The 24,287-nt window shown below is 39.4% G+C and overlaps 1 protein-coding gene and 1 pseudogene across 3 annotated transcripts in view; one reads left to right on the plus strand and one right to left on the minus strand.

Moving 5' to 3' along the window:
• UBE2K (ubiquitin conjugating enzyme E2 K) overlaps nt 1-24,287 on the minus strand; it is a 79,090-nt gene that overhangs the window by 50,100 nt on the left and 4,703 nt on the right. The window lies entirely within an intron of this gene.
• On the plus strand, nt 15,969-19,038 carry LOC101283723 (polyglutamylase complex subunit TTLL1-like; annotated as a pseudogene).

Raw genomic sequence — 24,287 nt, forward strand, 5'->3', positions numbered from 1 at the left:
CACTATCAAAAACACTGGAAATAACAAGTGTTGGCAAGGATGTGAAGAAACTGGAACTCTGTGCACTACTGGTGGGAATATAAAATGGTGTGGCCACAATGGAAAACAATATAATTCATCAAAACATTGAAAACACACACACACACACACACACACACACAAAAAGATAAAAAGGAAAACAGAATTACCATGTGATCCAGCAATTCCACTTCTGGGTACATACTCAAAAGAACTGCAGCAGGGTCTCAAATAAGATAATCTGCACACTCATGTTCGTGATTATTCAAAAAAGCCAAAAGGTGGAAGAACCCAAGTGCCTACTGGCAGATGAATAAATAAACAAAATGTGGTGTATACAATGGATTATTCAGCCTTAAAAAGGAAGGAAATCTGACACATTACAACATGGATGCACCTTGAGGACATTATGCTAAGTAAAATAAGTCAGTCATAAAAAGATACTTTATGATTCTACTTACAGAGTCAGAAAGTAAAATGGTAGTTACCAGGAGCTGGGGGTAGAGGGAAAAGGGAGTTATTGTTCACTGGGTATAGTCTTTCAGTTTTGCAAGATGAATACACTCTGGAGAGTGGATTCACGGCAACGTGAATGGTTAAGATGGTGACTTTTCTGTGTATTTTACAACATCACAATTTTGAAAAAAAAAGTAAAGGGACGGAGAAAAATACACTAATCCAAAGAAAGTTGTAGTGGGGATTTCCCTGGTGGTCCAGTGGTAAAGAATCTGCCTTTCAATGCAGGGGATGTGGTTCGATCCCTGGTCGGGGAACTAAGATGCCACACGCCATGGGGCAACTAAGCCTGCGCGCTGCAAGTACTGAGCCCACGCTTTCTGGAGCCCACTCACCACAACTAGAGAGAAGCCCGTGTGCCACAATGAAGAGCCCATGAGCTGCAACGTTTGATCCCACATGCCGCAACAAAGATCCCGTGTGCCACAACTAAGACCCAATGCAGCCAAATAAATAAATAATTTTTTTAAAAAAAAAGAAAATTGTAGTCATTTTAATTTCAGACAAAGCAGATTTCACAGCAAGGAAAATTACCAGGAATAAAGAGGGACATCACGTAATGATAAACAGGTCAATTATCCAAGAAGACATTAAAAATACTTAAACTGGGGACTTCCCTGAGGACTTCAATGGGGAACTAAGATCCCGCAAGCCGCTCGGCATGGCCAAAAACACAAAACAAAAACAACAAAAAACTTAAACTGTATGAGCATAACAACAGAGTTTCAAAATACATAAGGCAAAAGCAATAGAACTACAAAGAGAGTTAGATGAGTCCGGTATTACAGCAAAAGACTAAAACACTCCTCTGCCAGTATTTGACAGATCCACAGGCAGAAAGACAGTAAGGACACAGCTGAACTAATTAGCACCAACAATCAAACTGGATCTAATTGATAACCATAGACTATTTCATCCAACAGCAAGATACACATTCTTCTCAAGGTCACACAGAATATTTACCAGGTAAACCATATTTGGGGCCACAAAACACACCTTACAAATTCAGAAGAACAGAAATCATACAAAGCATGCTTTCAGACCACAATGGAGTTAAATTAGAAATCAATAACAGAAAGATAGCAGGAAAACCTCAAAATACTAAACAACAGAGTTCTAAATAACACATGAGTGATATAAGACATATTAAGAGAAATTTTTTAACATTTCCAACTTTGAAAACAAAAGTACAACTTAACAGAATTTGTGGGATTTCATGAAGTATAGTGCTTAGAGCAAAATTCACACCGAATGCATGTATTAGAAAAGAAGAAAAAACCAATAATCTAAGATTCTACCTTACGGAACTAGAAAAAGAAAAAATTAAATACAAAGGAAGCAAAAGAAAAATTAATTTAAAGATTAGAGCAGAGGGACTTCCCTGGGGCACAGGTTCAATCCCTGGTTGGGGAACTAAGATCCCACATGCCGCACAGTGCGGCCTAAAAAAATAAAAATAAAAATTAGAGCAAAAATCAATGAAATTGAAAACACAAAGGAAAATCAACCAAACCAAAAGCTGGTCCTTTGAAACAATCAAGTATATTGATGGGCCTCTAGACAGGTTAACAACAACAACAAAAAAGAGCCAAGACACAAATTACTAAATATCAGAAATGAAAGAGGCCATCTCTACTAATCCCACAGACAAAGGAATAAAAGAGTACTGCGAATGATTATGCTCACAAATTTGATAACCTAGATGTAGTGGACTGGTTCTCTGAAAGACACACTCCGTCAAAACAAAAACAAATAGATACTCTGAATAAGGACTGTATTTATTAAGGAAGTTGAATAATTAATAACTTTCCAAAACAAAAAGCACCAGCCCCAGATGGTGTCAAAGATGAATTCTACCAAACATTTATGGAAGAAATTCCCTACAATCTCTTTCACAGAATAGTTGCAAAATACTTCCTAATTCTTTCTGTGAGGCCAGCATTACCCTAATACTAAAAGGAGACAAACACAGATGAAGGAAAACTACAGACCAATATCTCTCATGAACAGGGATGCAAAAATCGTCAACAAAATATTAGCAAATTGATTCCAATAACATATAAAAATTATACACCACAATCAACTGGGATTTTTTTTTAACATCTTTATTGGAGTATAATTGCTTTACAATGTTGTGTTAGTTTCTGCTGTATAACAAAGTGAATCAGCTATATGTATATATATATCCCCACCAAGTGGGATTTAATCCCAGGTATATACAAGGCTGGTTCAACATTCAAAAATAGAATTAGTGTAATCCAACCAATCAACAGGCTAAAAAACAAAAACCACATGATCATATCAAAAGGTGCAGGAAAACCATGTGATGAAATCTAACACTCATTCACAATAAAAACTCTCCGTAAGTCAGGAATAGAGTGAAACTCTCTCAACTTGATAAAGAATATCTGCAAAAAAGCTACAACGAACATCATACTAATTGGTGAGAAACTCAACACTTTCCCAGTAAGATCAGGTACAATGTGAGGATATCCCCTCTTGCCACTCCTTTTCAACATCATACTTGAAGTTCAAGCCAATGTAATAAAACAAGAAAAGGAAATAAAAGGTGTACATATTGGGAAGGAAAAAATAAAACTGTCTTTGTTTGAAATAATCATCTCTGTAGAAAATCTGAAAGAACAGAGTAATTCCTAGAACAAGTAAGTGATGATACAAAGGTTGCAGGATACACGGTTAACATACAAAAGTCAACTGCCGTCCTACATACCAGGAGTAAACAAGCAGAATTTGAAATTAAAAACATAATACTGGGGCTTCCCTGGTGGCGCAGTGGTTGAGAGTCCACCTGCCAATGCAGGGGACACGGGATCGTGCCCCCGTCCAGGAAGATCCCGCATGCTGCGGAGCGGCTGGGCCCATGAGCCATGGTCGCTGAGCCTGTGCATCCAGAGCCTGTGCTCTGCAACGGGAGAGGCCACAACAGTGAGAGGCCCGCATACCTCAAAAATAATAATAATAATAATAAAAACATAATACCACTTACATTAATATCAGAAATTAAAAAAAGAAAAAAGAAAAAAATACTTACGTATAAATCTAACAAAATATGTGCAAAACCTATATGAGGAAAACTACAAAACCCTGATGAATGATATCAAAGAAGAACCAAAAAAATAAAGGACACTACCCAATTTCAATACTTACTATAAAGTTACAGACCTCAAGACAATGTAATTGGCCAAAGATTTAACAAATAAGTCAATGCAATAGAATAGACAGCCCAGAAAGAGACCCACATAAATACAGTCAACTGATCTTTAAAAAAAACAGCAAAGGCAATACAATGGAGCAAAGACAGTCTTTTCAACAACAGTGCTGAAACAATAAGATATACACATGCAGGAAATTCCCTGGTGGCCTAATGGTGAGGATTTCAGCTTTTGCTGCCATGGCCTGGGTTCAATCGCTGGTGTGAGAACTGAGATCCCGCAAAAAACAACAACAACAAAAAAAAAACCACACCCTAGGCACAGACCTTACACCATTCACAAAAATTAACTCAAAATGGATCACAAACATAAATATAATATATAAAAGTATAAAGCATGACTATGATTTTTTAAGATACAACACCAAAGGAACAATTCATGAAAGAAATAACTGATAAGTAGGACTTCATTAAAATAAAAAAACTGTTCTGCAAAAGACAATGTCAAGAGAGCGAAGACAAGCCACAGACTGAGAGACAATACCTGCAAAAGAAATATCCGATAAAGGACTGTTATCCAAAATACACAAAAAACTCTTAAACTTCAACAATAAGATCAACCTAATTTAAAGATGGGCCAAAGCGGGCTTCCCTGGTGGCGCAGTGGTTGAGAGTCCGCCTGCCGATGTGGGGGACACGGGTTCGTGCCCCGGTCCGGGAGGATCCCACATGACGTGGAGCGGCTGGGGGCGTGAGCCATGGCCGCTGAGCCTGCGCGTCCGGAGGCTGTGCTCCGCAATGGGAGAGGTCACAACAGTGAGAGGCCCGCGTACCGCAAAATAAAAATAAAAATAAATTTATGCATTCTACAACTATTATCAAAAAGAGAATAAATAACAAGTGTTGGTAAGGACGTGGGAAAAGGGAACCTTTGTGCACTGTTGGTGGGAATATAAATTGGCCGCAGCCACTATGGAAAACAGTATGGAGGTTCCTCAAAAGATTTAAAAAAAAAAAAAATGGATCAAAGGGACTTCCCTGGTGGTGCAGTGGTTAAGAATCCACCTACCAATGCAGGGGACATGGGTTCGAGCCCTGGTCCGGGAAGATCCCACATTCCGCGGAGCAACTGTGCCCGTGCGTCACAACTACCGAGCCTGCGCTCTAGAGCCCTCAAGCCACAACTACTGAAACCCACACACCTAGAGCCCATGCCCCACAACAAGAGAAGCCACCACAATGAGAAGCCCGCGCACCTGAACGAAAAGTAGCCCCTGCTCACCGCAACTAGAGAAAAGCCTGCGCACAGCAACAAAGCCCCAACACAGCCAAAATAAATAAATAAATTTATTTTTTAAAAAAAAAAGGCCAAAGACCCAAACAGACACCTCACCAAAGAAGACACACAGATGGCAAATAAGCATATGAAAAGACACCCTAGTCAAGTCATGGGGAAATGCAAATTAAAGTGAGATACTGCTACACACCTATTAGAATGGCACAAATCCAGCACACTGACAAGAGCAAATGCTGACAAGGTTGTGGAGCAACAGGCACTCTCATTCATTACTAGTGGGAATAGAAAATTATACAGCCACTGTGGAAGACAGTTTGGCAGTTTCTTAAAAAACTAAACATACTCTTACCATATGATCCAGCAATCACACTCCTTGGTAATTACCAAAGGGATGTGAAAAGTTATGTCCACACAAAAACCTGCACACAGATGTTTATAGCAGCTTTATTCATGATTGCCAAAACATGGAAGCCAACAAGATGTCGTTTAACAGGAGAATGGATAAACAAGCTGTTACATCCAATGAAATATTATACAGCAATAAAAATAATTATCAAGCCATGAAGAGACATGGAGAAAACTTAAATACACATTATCAAGTGAAACAAGCAAATCTGAAAAGGCTATATATTACACAATCCCAACTCTATAACGTTCTGGAAAAGCAAAACTATGGAGACAGTTAAAAAATCAGTGGTTGTCAGTGTTTTGAGAGAGGGAAGGATGAACAGGCAGAGCACAGAGGATTTTTAGGGCAGTGAAAATACTCTGTACAATACTATAATGATAAATACATGTCATTATACATTTGTCCAAACTCACAGAATAAACAATACCAAGAGTGAACCCTAAGGTAAACTATGGACTTTGGGTGATTATGACATATCAATGTAGATTCAACCACTGTAAAAGATATGTATGTTGGTGGGGGATGTTGATAATGGGGAAGGCTATGCATGTGTGGGGGCAGGAGGTATACGGGAAATCTCTGTACGTTCCTCTCAATTTTGCTGTGAACGTGACAGCTATTTTTCTTTTCTAAGTCTTCAAGTTAAAAAAATGAGTACTAAACATTCAAGTGTTCACGATATGTAAAGAAAAAAATAGAACAGAAAGTATTTATTCTATGATTACCAACTACACAAATTTGCAGAATAAAAACTAAAAAGACTGTAAAAATGAAAAACAGCCTTTGCATGTTTCTGAGACAACTGGAGAAATCTGAATATGGACTTTATTACATGATATCGACATGTTTTGGTTAATCTGCTAGATGTAATAATGGTACTTCTGTGTAAGAATATATTTTTAAAGATATTAATACATGCTGAGAATATCAAAGACATTTATATGTGAAGCTATAGAGACAAGATAACCTAGATATGCTTTAAAATTCCCGAATAAAGAAAAGGCAAGATGAAAATTATCCTTGGGCCACTAAAGTATTTCCTAGACCTGGAGGATCCAAAATTATTTGTCAATCAATTACCATATCCACAGACACAACAGAGGCTTAAAATAAAAAGTTTGAGAGACAAAAATATTAGAATATTAACTGTTAAATAATATTAATATATCTAAATAACTAGAAGTTTAATTAGTTCATGGAAATGAAAGGCATTCTGTCAAAGTTGAAAGTTGTTTGTTAAAGTTTATGCAAATAAAAATGAAGATAAACATAAAATGGAAGCACAAAGTTACGAATTCCAACAATAAATTTACACGTTGCTGAACTCTTCAAATGTGTCACCATGTATCTTAAAATCAAAATCCAGGGCTTCCCTGGTGGCACAGTGGTTGAGTCTGCCTGCCGATGCAGGGGACACGGGTTAGTGCCCCAGTCTGGGAGGATCCCATGTGCCGCGGAGCGGCTGGGCCCGTGAGCCATGGCCGCTGAGCCTGCGCGACCGGAGCCTGTGCTCCGCAACGGGAGAGACCACAACAGTGAGAGGCCCGCGTACCGCAAAAAAAACAAAAACAAAAATACTCAAGCAATTTGTTCAGAAATATCATAATAAAACACTACAAAATAAAAACTTATTTTAAATTTTTATCAGTTAATGGCATTCTCTTGTCAAAATCTAAAGGACTATATAAAACTCTCTTACCAACTAATCAGGTGTCAGAAGGCTGTTCTTAGATCTCTTTGTTCAAAAGTCTTGTGATACTGCACAAGCTTTCCTTTACAACATCTATCATCACACAGAGCTAAAATAACTTTTAGTGTGTCTGTACTCTTGTTTGTATTTATGAAAGTTCATAAACTTGTAGACAAAAAATACTGCTTGCAGTATCCGTAAACAAAGGATGTTGCAGCCATCTAGCATTCAGCCACTGCACTCAGTCCTGACAGTGTACCCTTAGGGGACTCAGGATGGAAAAAAGCAGGATACATACAGGCCCTAAATAGTTAAGGTGCATATCAAAGGAACGATTTCAATGAGTCCAAACTCTCCCATCTTCCCATACATAGAAAAGTGTTAAATTCATTATCCTGAGATGTCTGGTTTTCTTTAATTAATGGTAATCTTTTGATGTTCCGACTACCTGGTTTTTGTTGCAAAACTCCTGTAAGTCCTGGCTCCTCCCTTACCTCTTTGGACCAGTTCCTCAGAGCAATCTGAGAGGCTATCTTCCAGGCTTAAGTCCTTGGAAAACCCGCCAAACAAAATGTAATTCTCAACTTCTAGGCTGTGTATTTTTTTTCAGTCGACAAACTAGAAGTTCCTATGTTTTCTGAATATGTAGATGCATAGAAAAAATTATTAAAGGTTCCTTCTGAAAGACAGGATTAGGATTGAGGGAAGGAAGGAAGGAAAGGGTGGATGGGTAACTAAAACTTTTACTCTGTATATTTCTGTTAATTGAAAAATTTTAACAATGAGACTCTGTACCCTTAAGTAATTTAAAACAACTTTTCTTTTAACCTTCCAAACTCCTATGTCACCTAAGAAAATTTAAGAAGGAATTTTAAAGGGTTCAAACTACTGACAGCAAAAAGGAAAAAAAAAACTAAACAACTGAACCAAACAAAAAGGAAGAAAAACGATGGAACCAGTGACTCAATGAAATAAAATAAAATAAAACCAAAAAGTCATGGGCTCAACTGATAAAATACAGAATAAGTAAACTAAAGGCAGGAAAGAGAAAGGAAACTAAAAAACGAGATAAACCGGGACTTCCCTTGTAGTCCAGTGGTAAAGAATCCACCTTCCAATGCAGGGGACGTGGGTTTGATCCCTGGTTGGGGAACCAAGATCCCACATGCCGTGGAGAAACTAAGCCCACGTATCACAACTACTGCGCCTGCACACCCTGGAGCCTGTGCACCACAACTAGAGAGAAGCCCAAGTGCCATAACAAATGCCACAATGAAGACCGGATGCAGCCAAAAAAAAAAAAAGGTAGAAATAAATAAATAAATTTTTTAAAAACCTTTAAAAAACGAGATAAACCAAAAAAAAGAGAGATAAACCATATCCTGTGTTTACTACACATTAAAAACAGATCATAAATAATAAGTGAAATGTAATATATTAAATAAGAGATTTTTTTTTGATGTGGACCGTTTTTAAAGTCTTTATTGAATTTGTTATAATACTGCTTCTGTTTTATGTTTTGGTTTTTTGGCCATAAGGCATGTGGGATCTTACCTCCCCCGATCAGGGATTGAACCCACACCCCCCTGCATTGGAATGCGAAGTCTTAACCACTGGACCGCCAGGGAAGTCCCAAGAGATTTTTTTTTAATACCGAAACTGACAAAAATTTAGCAACCACTCTCTAAAAAGCCACCTGGTTCTCAAACATACATTCCACTTTACAAAAAATGATCCCACACTGTTTCAAAACAATGAAAGGGACAGAATGATTACAAACACGTTTTATAGGACAAACAATGGCTTTGATCCCCCAAACTCAGCCAGCACAATTCTGAACAAACACAGGTTAGTCTCACTAAAAAGATACACAATTCTCAACAAAATCTTGGTTAACATACCATAACAAACTTAAGTACTATTCACTATGACCAAGAGGGGTTTATTCCAAGAATTCAAGAATACAATTCCATGAAAAATTTTATCAAAAAGGTATTTGGAAATGCCTTTGACAAATACAGATGTTAAAGTAACAAAGGATATATATCTAAAACTGAGGCAAAACTATGTTTTCCTTAAAAAAAGGGATAAGAATATTTGCCATCACTGCTACTACTTATAGTAATCCTTCCATCTAAACACAAACTCTTTTATAAAATCAAACATAGACAAATTTATTTTGCATAAACTTTTTTTTTTTTTTTTGGCGGTACGCGGGCCTCTCACTGTTGCGGCCTCTCCCGTTGTGGAGCACAGGCTCCGGACGCGCAGGCCCAGCGGCCATGGATCACGGGCCCAGCCGCTCCGCGGCACGCGGGATCCTCCCGGACCGGGGCACGAACCCGTGTCCCCTGCATCGGCAGACGGACTCTCAACCACTGCGCCCCAGGGAAGCCCCCATAAACGTATTTTAACCACAATAATTTCAAACAGAAACCAATCTCAAATTACTTTCACAGCTATGACTTGATGTCCCCTGCCTCCAGAACTGTGAGAAAATGAATTTCTGTTTATGCCACCCAGTCTATGGTAATTTGCTGTGGCAGCATGGGCTAAGACATCCACACACTGATTAAAAAATGAGAAAAGGGGACTTCTCTGGTGGCGAAGTGGTTAAGAATGCCAGTGCAGGGGACATGGGTTCAATCCCTGGTCCGGGAAGATCCCACATGCCGCAGAGCAGTTACATCCGTGCGCCACAACTACTGAGCCTGCACTCTAGAGCCCACAACTACTGAAGCCCACGTGCTGCAACTACTGAAGCCCTTGTGCTGCAACTACTGAAGCCCGCACGCCTAGAGCCCGTGCTCTGCAACAAGAGAAGCCACCGCAATGAGAAGCGCCGCTCGCCACAACGAGAGAAAGCCCACATGCAGCAACGAAGACCCAATGCAGCCAAAAATAATAAATTAAAAAATTTTAAAAAAAGAGAAAGAGGAAAATCATTTGTTGCCATAGGAGGTGACTATTAAACCAAATCTATACTCTGATAATAAGCAATTTTCATCCCAGTTAATGATGGAAAGCTCTTCTTTCTAGAAGAATTCTAGCTAGGTAAATATGAAGTTGACAATTAGGAAAATCAATGGATGATGATCCTTTTCAGGTGAAAGGATACTAAAGAGTAAGATATTTGCAAAGGACCAAAGCATTAACTTCAGTTTACTTGCGAACTGCAAAAGGAATAAAACGTACCTTCACAAAGAGATCTTGTGGCTCTCACCTTAATCAAGTGATTACACAATTGACCCGACATCACGAACAGTGAGAAAACCTGATATTACACATATATTAACATAATTCAATATGAAGTACTGACATTACACTTGGAGTCTTGCCAAAAATGTTTAACCTGATAATCCAGTCAAACCTTTATACCTGAACTCCCAGTTTGTAAGAAATACAAATTAAAGCATCACCATGAGGAAATCTCCAGGATTAAAAATGGAGGTGTGTGCAGGAGAACCATCATAAATTTTAAAAGACTAAAAACTACATTCAGGGAATCCCCTGGTTAAGACTCAGCGCTTTCACTGCCATTACCAGGGTTCAATCCCTGGCTGAGGAACCAAATCCCGCAAGCCAAAAAAAAATCCCCAAACAAACAAACAAAAAAACTACATTCATATGCAATGTGTAAACCTTAAGCGGATCCTTCAAAACAAAAATCCAAAAAACTATAAAAGACATTTTTTTAAGTAACATGGGAGATATGGGAAAATATGAATATTAGATACTAAGGAATTAACAATTTTCTTACGTAGAATAATGATACTCTGGTTATATAAAAGAATGCTATTTAGAGGAGATGCATGCTCAGCTTTTGGTAGTGAATTATCTTCATAACAGCAGCATTAACAATTGTTGAATCTAGGCAGTGATGACAGAAGCATACGTTCTTTCAACTCTTCCACTTGAAAATTTTCTTAATAAAAAGTTAAATGAATTATTTGTTTTATTTTTTCTGCCACTTACTTGCCCATAGAATGTCTATTTCATAGAACTTGCTCAAGTTCACTGGATAAACTAGGGCTTGGTCAAATGTTTATCTAAATAAACAATGTTTTTCAAAAAAAAAAGTTAAATAAACAGATAAAATGGAACAGTTAATTTTTCTATCTGACTTTTAAAAAAAGGTTGTATTAATGGTGAGAATATGATGAAATGGGCTGCCTCATACAGTGCCAGTGCTAGAGCAATTTACACCCAACTTTCTAGAAAACACCTTGGTCATAAGTTCAGATACTATGACCTAGTAATTTTCTTCCAGTAATCTATCTTAGGGAAATAAACTCAGATTAAAAAGTATTATGGGGGCTTCCCTGGTGGCGCAGTGGTTGAGAGTCCGCCTGCCGATGCAGGGGACACGGGTTCGTGCCCCGGTCCGGGAAGATCCCACATGCTGCGGAGTGGCTGGGCCCGTGAGCCATGGCCGCTGAGCCTGCGCGTCCGGAGCCTGTGCTCCACAACGGGAGAGGCCACAACAGTAAGAGGCCCACGTACCGCAAAAAAAAAAAAAGTATTATGGGACGTCCCTGGTGGCGCAGCGGGTTAAGAATCCGCCTGCCAATGCATGGGACACAGGTTCAATCCCTCGTCTGGGAAGATCTCACATGCCGCGGAGCAACTAAGCCTGTGCGCCACAACTACTGGGCCTGCGCTCTAGAGCCCGCGAACCACAACTACTGAAGCCCGTGCGCCTAGAGCCAGTGCTCCACAACAAGAGAAGCCACAACAAAAGAAGCCACCGCAATGAGAAGCCCACGCACCGCAATGAAGAGTAGCCCTCGCTCGCCGCAACTAGAGAAAGCCCGTGCACAGCAATGAAGACCCAATGCAGCCAAAAATAAATAAATTTATTTTAAAAAAAAGTATTATGTAAAGATATGCCTTTCAGCAGGAAAGGCTATAACAAGAAAAAATAGAAACAACTTACAAATATTTGACAAAAGAATGGTTTAGTCAGGCACTACTAAATATTAATATATAAATACTATTTAATTCTAATACTCAAGTTAAACACTAAATATTTAAAAAGAATATTTAATGCCCTGAAGAAAACACAAGATATATTAAGAGGAAAAAGATATAAAACAGTATACATACAAAGATCTTGATTTGATTAAAAGGATGTTTATATCAACAGCTTATCTGTGGTTGATGAGAGACTGTTGCCTAATTTGTCATCTTTGTACATTTCTTCTCAATTCTCATACAAGAGCAAGGAAACAGGATTAAGAATGCCTGTGTTCCCGACAAATACTAACAGACTGTAAGCTCTTATCCCCATAATCATACTCTTGATTTTGTCGTTACCTAAACCTGCACCTTCTCCGAAATCCACTTCAAGTTTCTCAGATTCCCAACCTCCGTGGATCAAATAAATTCACTTTGGTACTCCAAACCCAGCTATTAGCTGGCTTCATCAAAACAGAACCACTCTCCCTGACTCTCCCTCATTATCAGTCACCTTTAAGGTCCTCACTTCCTGCTTAGCCAGTTTAGATTCCTTGGGCATTCATTATAATCACTCCCTTGCAAATACTCTTGACAACCTTGATACCTTTCTTCCTGCAGTGTACTCATATGGCAAAGCCCTAATGCTAATTAAACTCATTCTCCAATAAACTAAAAAAAAAATTTAAAAAAACTTCCTGTGTCTGCCCCAAGCAGCACTGCTGGGGGATGGAGCAGGGAACAACCACCATTAAGTGGTCTGATGTTAAAGTGAAAACCACAAATCCCAAATAGAAACTTAACATTGCCCTAAGTGTCTCTGCTCCTATTAAAGATTAATCCTTCCACTTATGTTAGGAACACCACCCCCTGTTCTTCTCAAGGACTTTGCACCTTCAGTTACTCCTCTCTCTAGCATAATCAATTTCTCCCATCCATCAACATACAAACATACTCTAATATCTACTAGAAATTTTTTTTTAAAGATCTCTGAAGCCATGGTCTTCTCCAGCTCCCCCTCTTCTCTCCTTCCCTGTAAAAGCAAAACTCCTTTAAAAAGTTGACCATAGTTGCCAGTTCCTCATCTCATTCCTCTTAACAATCCACCCCAATAACACATGCACACCATTCCAATGAAAATATTCCAGTCAAGGTCACAATGATCACACTGCAAATTCAACGGTCATTTCTCCCATTTAAGCAGCATGACAAAGTTGACCACCTTCTTCTTGGAACTCTGTCTTCTCTTGGCTTCAATGACACCATGCTCTCCTTTGTTGGTTCTCGTCAATTCAACTTCAACATGTGCTACGGAACCAGGACAAAAACCAGATTTTGTCCTAGACCCCTCCTTTTCTAACCAAATTCTCCTAGAGTTAAGTTACCCAGTCTAAGCATCAAATTATACCATCTATGTATCTATGATGCCAAATCTCTCTTCAGATCTAACCTCCAGACTCACATAACAACTGCTTAAATTCTTATCCTCCCCACCTCCAGTGTGCTCTTCCCACTCCTCAACTCAGAAATTAGCACCACCATCCATCTAGTTGCAAAGACAAAAATCTAGGTGTTTTTCCAGCTTCTTCATTATTTCTCTACACCATCAGCAAGCTCTGGTGACTCCACTCTTAAAACATAACCCAAACACTTCTCTTAAGCCTCCTCTATTCCACCCTAACCCCAAGCTACAATCATCTCTTGCCTAGGCTACCTAGAAAGGCTTCCCGAGTTCATTCCTGCCTCCTATCCCCAACCCCACATGGGAAGTGCCTAACAAATTTCCTTCTCCTTCCTTACTAACAAAACCCTCATTTTAATTGGGGAGCAATGTGCTCAGCTAATAAACATTTCCTAGCCTACCTTAAACCAAGAAGTGATTATGACACTGTGGTGAATAAAAAAATAAAAAGAGAGGTTACTGAATGGAACCTCAGATATCTCTTTTAAAGGGAGTGAACTCAGCTGGCGGTGCCTGGTGCCTTTCCCTTTTTACAATTCAGATAGGCTGCCTGGTCCTCTGATAGCCATTCTGCGAGTTTAGGGACAAGGGTCAAACTCTTAAGAATAGTAACCTGAAAGTTAGAAGTAGATTATTAACACTGTAAAGCCCCTAACCAAACAACTTTGGGATACTTCCCCTCCAGACTTTTCCTATTTATTTCAATCACTACTACTGTTTGTTACATCCAGCAAAACTCAACCTTTAAGTAGTAAACGTTTCCTCACTATCTTCAGGGTCAATTCATTCCCCACAGCAGCCAAAGTGATCTTTTAAAAACACGAATTCTGTCGTTTGCTTTAAATCCTCAAATGGCTTGTGTGTGATCTGGCTCACACCTACATCTCCAACTTCATCTTGCACCATTCTCCTCCCTCACCCACAATACTCCAGCCACAACAACCTCCTTTTGGTTGCTTACACACAGCAAATTCATTCCCACTTTAGAGCTTTTACACTAACAGTTTCCTCTGATCTGGACTGTTCTTCCCCAGTGACGTGCTTTTATCATTCAGATCTCAATTTAAGTTTACAATTCTAGGATAAGCCTTTTCTGAACACCCAATCAAAAACAACCAATTAATTTCATCTGGACAATATTATTATACAGCTCTGCACTGCATTTATTACTTATTTGTCTGTCTTCCCTTATCCCACTCATTACTATATCCCCAACACATATCATGGTGCCTACCATAGAGAGAGCCCTCAAATATCTGTTAAAGAGCTCTTGGTACTGATAATACAAAGATGGATGAGCCATGATGCCTACCCTTGAGAAGCTTGGAGTCTAATAGGGAAAAACAACTTCAAATGATTAAAAATTACAGATTTCGGTTTAAAGTCCCATGGGAATTGTATTCAATGCTCCCCCACCCCAAAAAACTCTAAATATGTATATATATGTACATAAATAGATAAAAAGAAAGGAAAACCAAAATTAAGATGTATCTCTGTATATGTGAAATATTTCATAGACAAACATTTTTTAAAGAAAAGAATTATCTCTGGGAGTGAGATTACCGATAATTTTTACTTTATAATATAGTTCCCGGTATTTTTCAAAGTTTAATAAGTTTCTTACTTTTATATTCACAGAATTTTGACTATTTATTTAAAAGAGAAAAGCAATTAAATGGTTTACATTCTTGACTATATAATTATTAGCTTTCTATGTGCATGTAAGAGTTGATCATCCTAATATATGACTAAGTTAATTCCAATTTATCCTCCCAAGTATTAGTTTAAGGGTTATTCCCAAGGAACTCTTTCCCTGAGTTTAGGTTACCTCACCCTCACAGTTCTCCTTACTTAAACTCAACAAACATAACTAGCTGTTCAATGTCTCACCATCTTACTGGACCATAATTTACTCCATAACAGCATGGACCATGTCTAGCTTATTAACAAACACTGGTGGCATTCAATAAATATTTGTTGAATAAATGAAGAAAAATGTAGAGTTAACTAAAGAGTTTAAACTAAACCATAGGATACAGATGATGTCATATATAATACTAAACAGATGCCCCCTGAGATCTTCAAAGGGGAAAACTACAAAATAAAGCAAAAAAGATTCTTTCCCACCATCTTATTTCCCCAGTTTTGGGCTTGGACAGTACACCATCCCAATTCAGGACCTGACTACATTATCAACAGAAACCCAACTTCACTGGCGGCCACCTTTATCAACATATTCAATTCTTCCTAGTACCAGAAGCAGGATGAAAGGTATTACTTTCATAGTGCTTGGGGATTAGCTCCCTGGAGCTTAAGAAATACTGAACCTCATTCAGGAAAACAAATGCCTCCTGCTCACCAGGCAATGTGCTAAGCAATGGAGGATGGAAAAATCAGTAAGACAGGTCTATGTCCTCAATGACACACATTCACAGTTCCATCAGACAGATGGAGATAAAGCACGTAAGTAAACACCTAAGGATATAATCAAAGTATGACCAAGCCAAGAGACGTTAAAAAAAGTCTGACATATATAACCTTCTAAAATCTCATCTAGCAATACACACTAAATTCTTGCACATTTGTACCAGCAAGAAACTGGAAATAACCAAATATCCAATGCACAGATGCATAAACTGCAGTATATTCTATAGATATATTTTAAAAATAAAGGAACTAGTACAGAATGATTTAAGAAAAATGAAGCACAAAGTGTTTTATATCACTGCTGAAAAGCAATAGTATCAGACAACCCACAACTAAGTACACCAATCCCAAATAGGATGGTTCACATGAAACAAAGAAACCTAAAAGTAAAGCACTCCACAGTCACTTGAGAGAAATGGCTACATATGCTAGTTAGCCCTGCATTTGTAATCACTAGAAAAATCCATAATCACACAAAGACTAAAAATAATGAACAGAGTAACACAGACCTGTCCTAAACCTAGGCAAAGAGCACTTTCAGCAATAGCTCCAAAAGATTAGACACCTATCAAAGATTTGGGCCGGGGGTGGGGGAGGTGTGGCATACTTTAAATGTTACTAAGCCTATTACATTTCAGGCACCATACTGGATGCTGAAGAGAAAAAGATGAATAAGAATCCTCAAGGAGCCCAATGATCTAGCAGGAGCAAAAAGACATATATACAATTACCAAAAATATAATAACTGCTCTAAAAAAAAAACCCCAACAAAGTGATACTGGAGAAAAAAAAGTAAACTGTGGGTTCAAGAAAAGCTTATCAGGGACTCCCTGATGGTGCAGTGCCAATGTAGGGAACACGGGTTTGAGCCCTGGTCCGGGAAGACCCCACATGCTACGGAGCAACTAAGCCCGTGCACCACAACTACTGAGCCTGCACTCTAGAGCCCATGAGCCACAACTACTGAAGCCCTCGCACCTAGAGCCCGTGCTCCACAAGAGAAGCCACCACAATGAGAAGCCCGCGCACCGCAATGAAGAGTAGCCCCCGCTCGCCACAACTAGAGAAAGCCCACGTGCAGCAACAAAGACCCACTGCAGCCAAAAACAAATAAATAAACTTTAAAAAAGGAAAAAAAGAAAAGCTTATCAGAAATGGCATTTTAGGAGAAGTAAGTTTTTCAAAAGGCAAAGAAAGGAGGTTAAGGACTTATTCCAAGCAGACAGAACAACTCAATATAGCTAAAGGCTGGAGGGAGAGTGAGGATCCGAGGTATGTTCAGGCATAAAACTTAAGTTGAGACTTGACAGGAAATAAGGAAAGGTAGGCTAGAACAACAGTAAAAAGGTTTTGACTTCATGCAATAGGGCGTAGACAATGTAAAGGAAAATGACAAAATAACGTTTTAAAAATTAAATCCATGGAGGCAGGGCTGGGCCGCACCGTCCTCTGCGCTCCTGGGCGTTCCTCCGCGCTGTGAGCCCCACAGGAGGAAGTCACAGGAAAACAATCTGACATCAGATGAGAATCCAAGTCAAAACTGGGTGAAACTGAAGAGAAGTTGGACGTTCCCCCTGGCTCCTTAAGTACCTATGGATTATGGCAGGAAAAGTGAAATGGGTCACTGATATCAAGAAGTCATTGCTGGGCTTCCCTGGTGGCGCAGTGGTTGAGAGTCCGCCTGCCGATGCAGGGGACACGGGTTCGTGCCCCAGTCCGGGAAGATCCCACATGCCGTGGAGCGGCTGGGCCCATGAGCCATGGCCGCTGAGCCTGCACGTCCGGAGCCTGTGCTCTGCAACGGGAGAGGCCACAACAGTGAGAGGCCCACGTACCTCAAAAAAAAAAAAAAAAAAAAGAAGTCATTGCTGATAAATAACTCTGAAAAGACAGGATGGGTCCAAGTGACAGAAAACGAGGACTGGAATTTTTACTGGAAGAGCAAGCAAACCATCCGCAATGTTTTTAGTGTCAAAACTGGCTACCAGCTCTCAAATGATCAAATAGTCAACCATTTCCCGAACCACTATGAACTGATGCAGAAGGATCTGATGGTGAAAACCATCAAGAGATACTGGAAAGAGCTGGAGAAGAAAGGGAGTCCTTTAGCAGAGAAGGACGAAAGTGGGAAACACCTCTACCTGGACTTCGTCCCTGTCACCTACATGCTGCCCGCCGACTACAACCTGTTCGTGGAGTTCAGGAAAAGCCCTTCTAGCACCTGGATCATGAAACCTTGTGGCAAAGCTCAGGGAAAGGGCATCTTTCTGATCAACAAGCTCTCACAAATCAAAAAGTGGTCCTGGGACAGCAAAACATCTTCGTTCATGACTCAGTACCAAGGAAGCCTACGTGATCTCTCTGTACATTAACAACCCGTTACTAATCAGCGGCAGCAAGTTTGACCTGCGCTTGTATATTCTGGTGTCTACGTACCGCCCACTGCGCTACTACATGCATAAACTTGGATTTTGCTGCTTTTGCACAGTAAAATACACCCCGAGTACCAGTGAGCTGGATAACATGTTTGTTCATCTCACCAACGTTGCCATTCAGAAACAAGGGGAGGACTACAACCACATCCACGGGGGCACGTGGACCGTGAACAACCTGTGGCTCTACCTGGAGAGCATCTGAGGCAAGGAGGTGACCAGCAAAGCTGTTCAACGAGATCCACTGGATCTTCATGCAGTCCCTGAAGGCCGTGGCACCCATGATGAACAACGACAAACACTGCTTTGAGTGCTACGGCTACGACATCATCATCGGACGACAAGCTGAAGCCCTGGCTGATCGAGGTGAATGCTCCCCATCCCTCACTTCCAGCACTGCCAACGACCAAATCCTTAAGTATAACCTGATTAATGACACCCTCAACATCGCAGTCCGTAACGTTGAAATTCCAGACTGTAAATGAAACAAGTCACCCCCAAAGGAAGTCCTTGGCAATTATGAAATCCTGTATGACGAGGAGCTGGCACAAGGCGACAAGCCTGACCAAGGGCTGAGAAGTCCACCGGGCTAGTCGCTGGGGCCCAGAGGGGGCCGATCGAGAGACTCCAGGACAACCGTCCTCACAACCTGGAAGTGACCTCTAGTGAGATCAAGACTCCAGCCTGGACTTGTCACTGCACCCACCCTTGCTGAAGACCTATTTTGGAAATTTCCTTTTTCTAGAGCTTTTTTCCTTTCCTAAATCCTGTAATAAAGGCACTTCTTTGGAAGGTTAAAAAAAAAAAAATTAAATCCAGTGGCATGGCGCCAGCTGAATTAGAAGTTGGGACAGACCAAAGGCAGAGAACTAAATGTAAATAAGCAAACTATTTTAATATAAATAGTCCATCTGAGAAATGAAAACCTGACCTAAGATGATTCACAAAAAACGCAAAAGCGGAAACAAAGACTCAGGAGATAAATGGATGATGGAGGACGACGAAATCAGTAACTTACAAAGGACAGTAAGAGAAGTTGAAGAAAAACCAGAAAAGTCGTATCAGAGTAACCAAAAGGGGAAAGCTCTAAGATGGAATTGGAAATGTGGAAGAAAGAGGTACAAAATGGACAACTGCTGAAAAGTTACTTTTTGTTTCACAATTTAGAAGATATTGGTAATGCCTGAAAAAGTAGTTTCAATATGATATGATAGAGACAGAAGAAACCTGAGTACAGAAGTTAAGGAATGAATTAACTTTTAAGAACCAAATACAGGAGAATATCTTTATGATAACCAGAGTAGGAAAAGATTCCTTAAACAAAATACAAAAACCACACCATATAGGAAAAGACAGACAAATTTGGCTATTTAGAAGTAAACTCAGTAAGATCAAAGATACAATAAAATTAAGTGAAATAAGCCAGCAGCACAAATAATGTATAATAATCAAATTCATAGAGAAAGAAAACAGAATGGTAACTGCCAGGGGTTGAGCATTGAGAAGTAAGGAGTTAGTGTTTAATGGGTACAGAGTTTCAATTTTACAAAAAGCAAAGTCTTGGAGATGGATGGTGGTATTGGTTGTACAACAATGTGAACACACTTAATGCCACTGAAATTGTGCACTTAAATATATACAGGATGAGGGACTTCCCTGGTGATCCTGCAGTTAAGACTCGTCGCTCCCAATGCAGGGGGCCCAGGTTTGATCCCTGGCCAGGGAACTAGAGCCTGAATGCTGCAACTAAAAGATCCTGCATGCGACAACGAAAATGCCACGTGCCACAACTAAGACCCCAGTGCAGCAAAATAAATAAATAAATATTTTTAAAAAATACAATGAAAAGTTTTATGGGGCTTCCCTGGTGGTGCAGTGGTTGGGAGTCCGCCTGCCGATGCGGCGGACACGGGTTCGTGCCCCGGTCCAGGAAGATCCCACATGCCGCAAAGCAGCTGGGCCCGTCAGCCATGGCTGCTAAGCCTGCGCGTCCGGAGCCTGTGCTCCGCGATGGGAGAGGCCACAACAGTGAGAGGCCCGCGTACGGCAAAAAAAAAAAAAAAAAAAAAAAAAAGGGTAAGGAATGCAAACACTAATTTTACAAAAGAAAGCCTTATGGCCAATAAACACAAAAACATGCTTAATATCTCTACTGACAAGGAAAATGAAAATTAAAATAAGCTATCATTTCATATCCATCAGACTGACAAAAATCTAAACCTTCCAAATGTCAGGTCCCTAGAATTCTTACTTACTTCTAGAGCAAGTGTAAATTGATACAATCATTGGGAGAATAATGATGCAATATCAAGTCATGTAGAAGATGCAAATACACTCAGATCCTGAAAGTCTACTTCCTATAAAACCCTTATGTGCCCAAGAAAACAACTATAATAATGTTCAATGCATCCTTTTTTATAATCTCTAAAAGTTGGAACTATGCGCCATCAATAAGAGAATGAATTTTTAAAACTGTGACACGAAATACTCTACATAGTAGACCCTTGAACAACGAGGGGGGTTAGGGATACCGACCCCCTGCTCAGACAAAAATCCAAGTATAACTTATAGTTGGCCCTCCATATACCCAGTTCCTCCACATCTTCATATTCAATCAACAGTGGATTGTGTAGTACTGCAGTATTTACTATGGAAAAAAATCCGCATATAAATAGATTCATGCAGTTCAAACCCATGTTGGTCAAGGGTCAACTGTAGTTTAAAACTGAAGAACTAAAAAAAAATAAATTTAAAAAAATAAAATTGAAGAACAAGAGCATATGCATCGTCACAGATAAATCTCAAAAAACAATGCTGAGAAGAAAAGTTGCAGGAGATGTAGAATATTATAAACCATCTATGAAAAAAAAATTTTTTTAAGTTTAAAATACTAAAAAGTGATTTTACACTCAAAAATACTGTGTTTATCAATAGTAAAAACAAAAATATGAATGGGGGGATATACTCAACCCCAGCATAGTGGTTACTTAAAGAAGGAAAGAGAACAGAATGAGCTTTGTCTGTATGTTTTGTTTTATTTCTTGGGGAGGTGGAGGAAGGGCTAAACCCAGTATGAGTTAAGATCTATTAAATCTGGACCATGGATATAAAGGTGTTCATATATTATTTCTTAACTTCTAAGTCTAAAATATAATTTTTTTAAACATCTTTAAAGATAATGGATAGGAAGCAAGCAGCAGATATGATTATACTCTATTCTTTCCACCATAACCAGTAAACAGAGTCAGAGACCTGGTTTTAAACCCCTGTTCCACCAAGTTACTCGACACTGAGGAAACTTACTTTCTTCAGAGCTGCAACTTTCTAATCCATAAAACAAGAATAACACCCATCTCATAAGGCTGTGATATATATAAAATATCGGATAGTAGACATTCAACTACAGGTAGTTACTGTTTTAAATTTGCAGTAAAGGCACTTCCCTGGTGGTCCAGTGGGTAAGACTCCATGCTCCCAGTGCAGGGGGCCCGGGTTCAATCCCTGGCCAGGGAACTAGATCCCGCATGCATGCCACAACTAAGTAGTCCACATGCCGCAACTAAAGATGACGTGCCACAACTAAGACCCGGAGCAGCCAAAATAAATAAATAAATGTTAAATTTGCAGTAAAAGTAAAGAACTAAGGGAGGAAAAGGACAAGGGTTTTGAATGAAATGAACTTGTCTCACCTTTTCAGAATTACATAACAGAACATACGACAGATGTCACATGGATGTGACCACGACTTTCTAGTTTCCAAGACCCAACTTTAAAATAGGGATTTTACAAAGGAATTCAAGATTACACACCAGAGGATTAGCATATGGATTCCATGATCCAGTTAAAGGAGACCAGAGCCATGTCAAGAAGTCCAAAATAATCCCATTACTCCATATTATATGAAAGGCTCCCAAATAATTTACTTCTTTTTCACTCAGAAAGGTCATTTTAACACAAACTTCTCTCCAATTTATAACTGTCTCCTAAAGAAAGACTAACCAACATCTTCAGAACAAAGCCCACATACATTCTTTTGTATTCCCCTTGGCCACCAGCCCCCAAAGGTTATTTGCACACAAAGAAACAATATCAGAAGTACTAAAGTCCCTCATCATGCTATTAAGCCTTTTCTGGAGGCAAATTCCCGTAGAGCTATCACTAAACCATTGAAGGAAACCTTTATGGTCCAAGGACAACAATAAGCAGAGTATGAAAGTACAGTTAATTTTGACATCTTAGCAGCTATCCATTTACTGAATGTTCCAAGCACTGCTCTAAGCACTGTAAAGCCTCTCTTGATCTCCCTATTTACAGATAAGAAAGCTGAAACAGTCAGTGCTGTAGGTATTAAGCAGAAAAGCCAGGACTGAACGCTGATCTAATTCCAAAGCCCACACTCTTAATCACTAAGCTAAACTCACTACATCATGCTTGGGGAAGTAAGTATCTCTGCCTCCTGGCAGACTTTTCTCACAGTAAGAGAGAAAAGCAAAATATATTTAAATACAATACTCAATATTGAACTGTCACCCACTGTTGTACTTAGTTTTATTAGCATTCAGCTTTTATATTGTTTATGAAAAGTATAGTCCCATAAAGCAACCATATATAATGGTTGGAGTAAACTGGTATGCCAAAAGCTTGGGTGAAGTTCACCATTAACCAGATCTGAGTCACTGAGCAACAATCAATCTCTCTAGGCCTCAGTTTCCTGATCTTATAGATGAAGTTTTTGACCTAGATCTAAGGTCTCTTTCAACTTTAACATTCAACACATTTTCTAAGACACTGTTAATGCATGCTTTGAACAAAGACTTTGAAAGTCATCTTTTGAAAACCTTTAAAATGAAATCATATAGTATATGCTCTTATGTCTATCCTTTTACTCAAATATACTCAAAGCAAAAAACAAAAAAACATACTCAGGGCTTCCCTGGTGGCGCAGTGGTTGAGAATCCGCCTACCGATGCAGGGGACGCGGGTTCGTGCCCCGGTCCGGGAGGATCCCACATGCCGCGGAGCGGCTGGGCCCATGAGCCATGGCCGCTGAGCCTGCGCGTCCGGAGCCTGTGCTCCGCAACGGGAGAGGCCACAACAGTGAGAGGCCCGCGAACCGCAAAAAAAAAAACAAAAACAAAAACAAAATACTCAAAGTTAGTCTGTGCTATTAAAAACCAAGAAAATGACTGGAAAGGGGTGGGGTGTGGGGATTCTGATGGTGCTGGTAATATTAATATTCTGTTTGTTTTGGGTGCTGGTCACACTTTATTGTATGTACTTTGTATATTACCATTTATTATTTTGATATGAAAAAGGTGGTTTTTTCCTCCAAAGAAAACTTATGTGTTCTAATTCCACAACTATGTTTGTGTATATCAGAGCTGTGTAACCTTTTTGTTATAAATATATAAATGTGGTGCTTTGTGACCACCTAGAGGGGTGGGATAGGGAGGGTGGGAGGGAGACACAAGACGGAGGAGATATGGGGTATATGTATATATATAGCTGATTCACTTTGTTATAAAGCAGAAACTAACACACCACTGTAAAGCAACTATACTCCAATAAACATGTTAAAATAAATATATAAATATATATATATTTATATATACACACATATATATAAAAATGTGTTTCTTGCCTAATTTTGTCCATAACCCTGCTCCCTAGTTCCAGTTCAGGCATCTACAGAAGAGATCATTTACTTGTAAATTACAGTATTCCTGTAATTCCTTTATGACTGTCTCCTGAAATTCGAAGTCAGTCTTAACTTTCCTTTGGAACCTAGCTCAAGAACCTCCCTACATACACATACCCTCAGAACTCCCATAGCATTGATTTTTTGCATCTAACATTTTTATCTTCCTCCAACCAGGTAAGTCTTTTAGGGCTGTTGTCAATATGCTCA

Source organism: Orcinus orca, chromosome 4 (assembly GCF_937001465.1).
Source record: "Orcinus orca chromosome 4, mOrcOrc1.1, whole genome shotgun sequence".
Lineage (NCBI taxonomy): Eukaryota > Metazoa > Chordata > Mammalia > Artiodactyla > Delphinidae > Orcinus > Orcinus orca.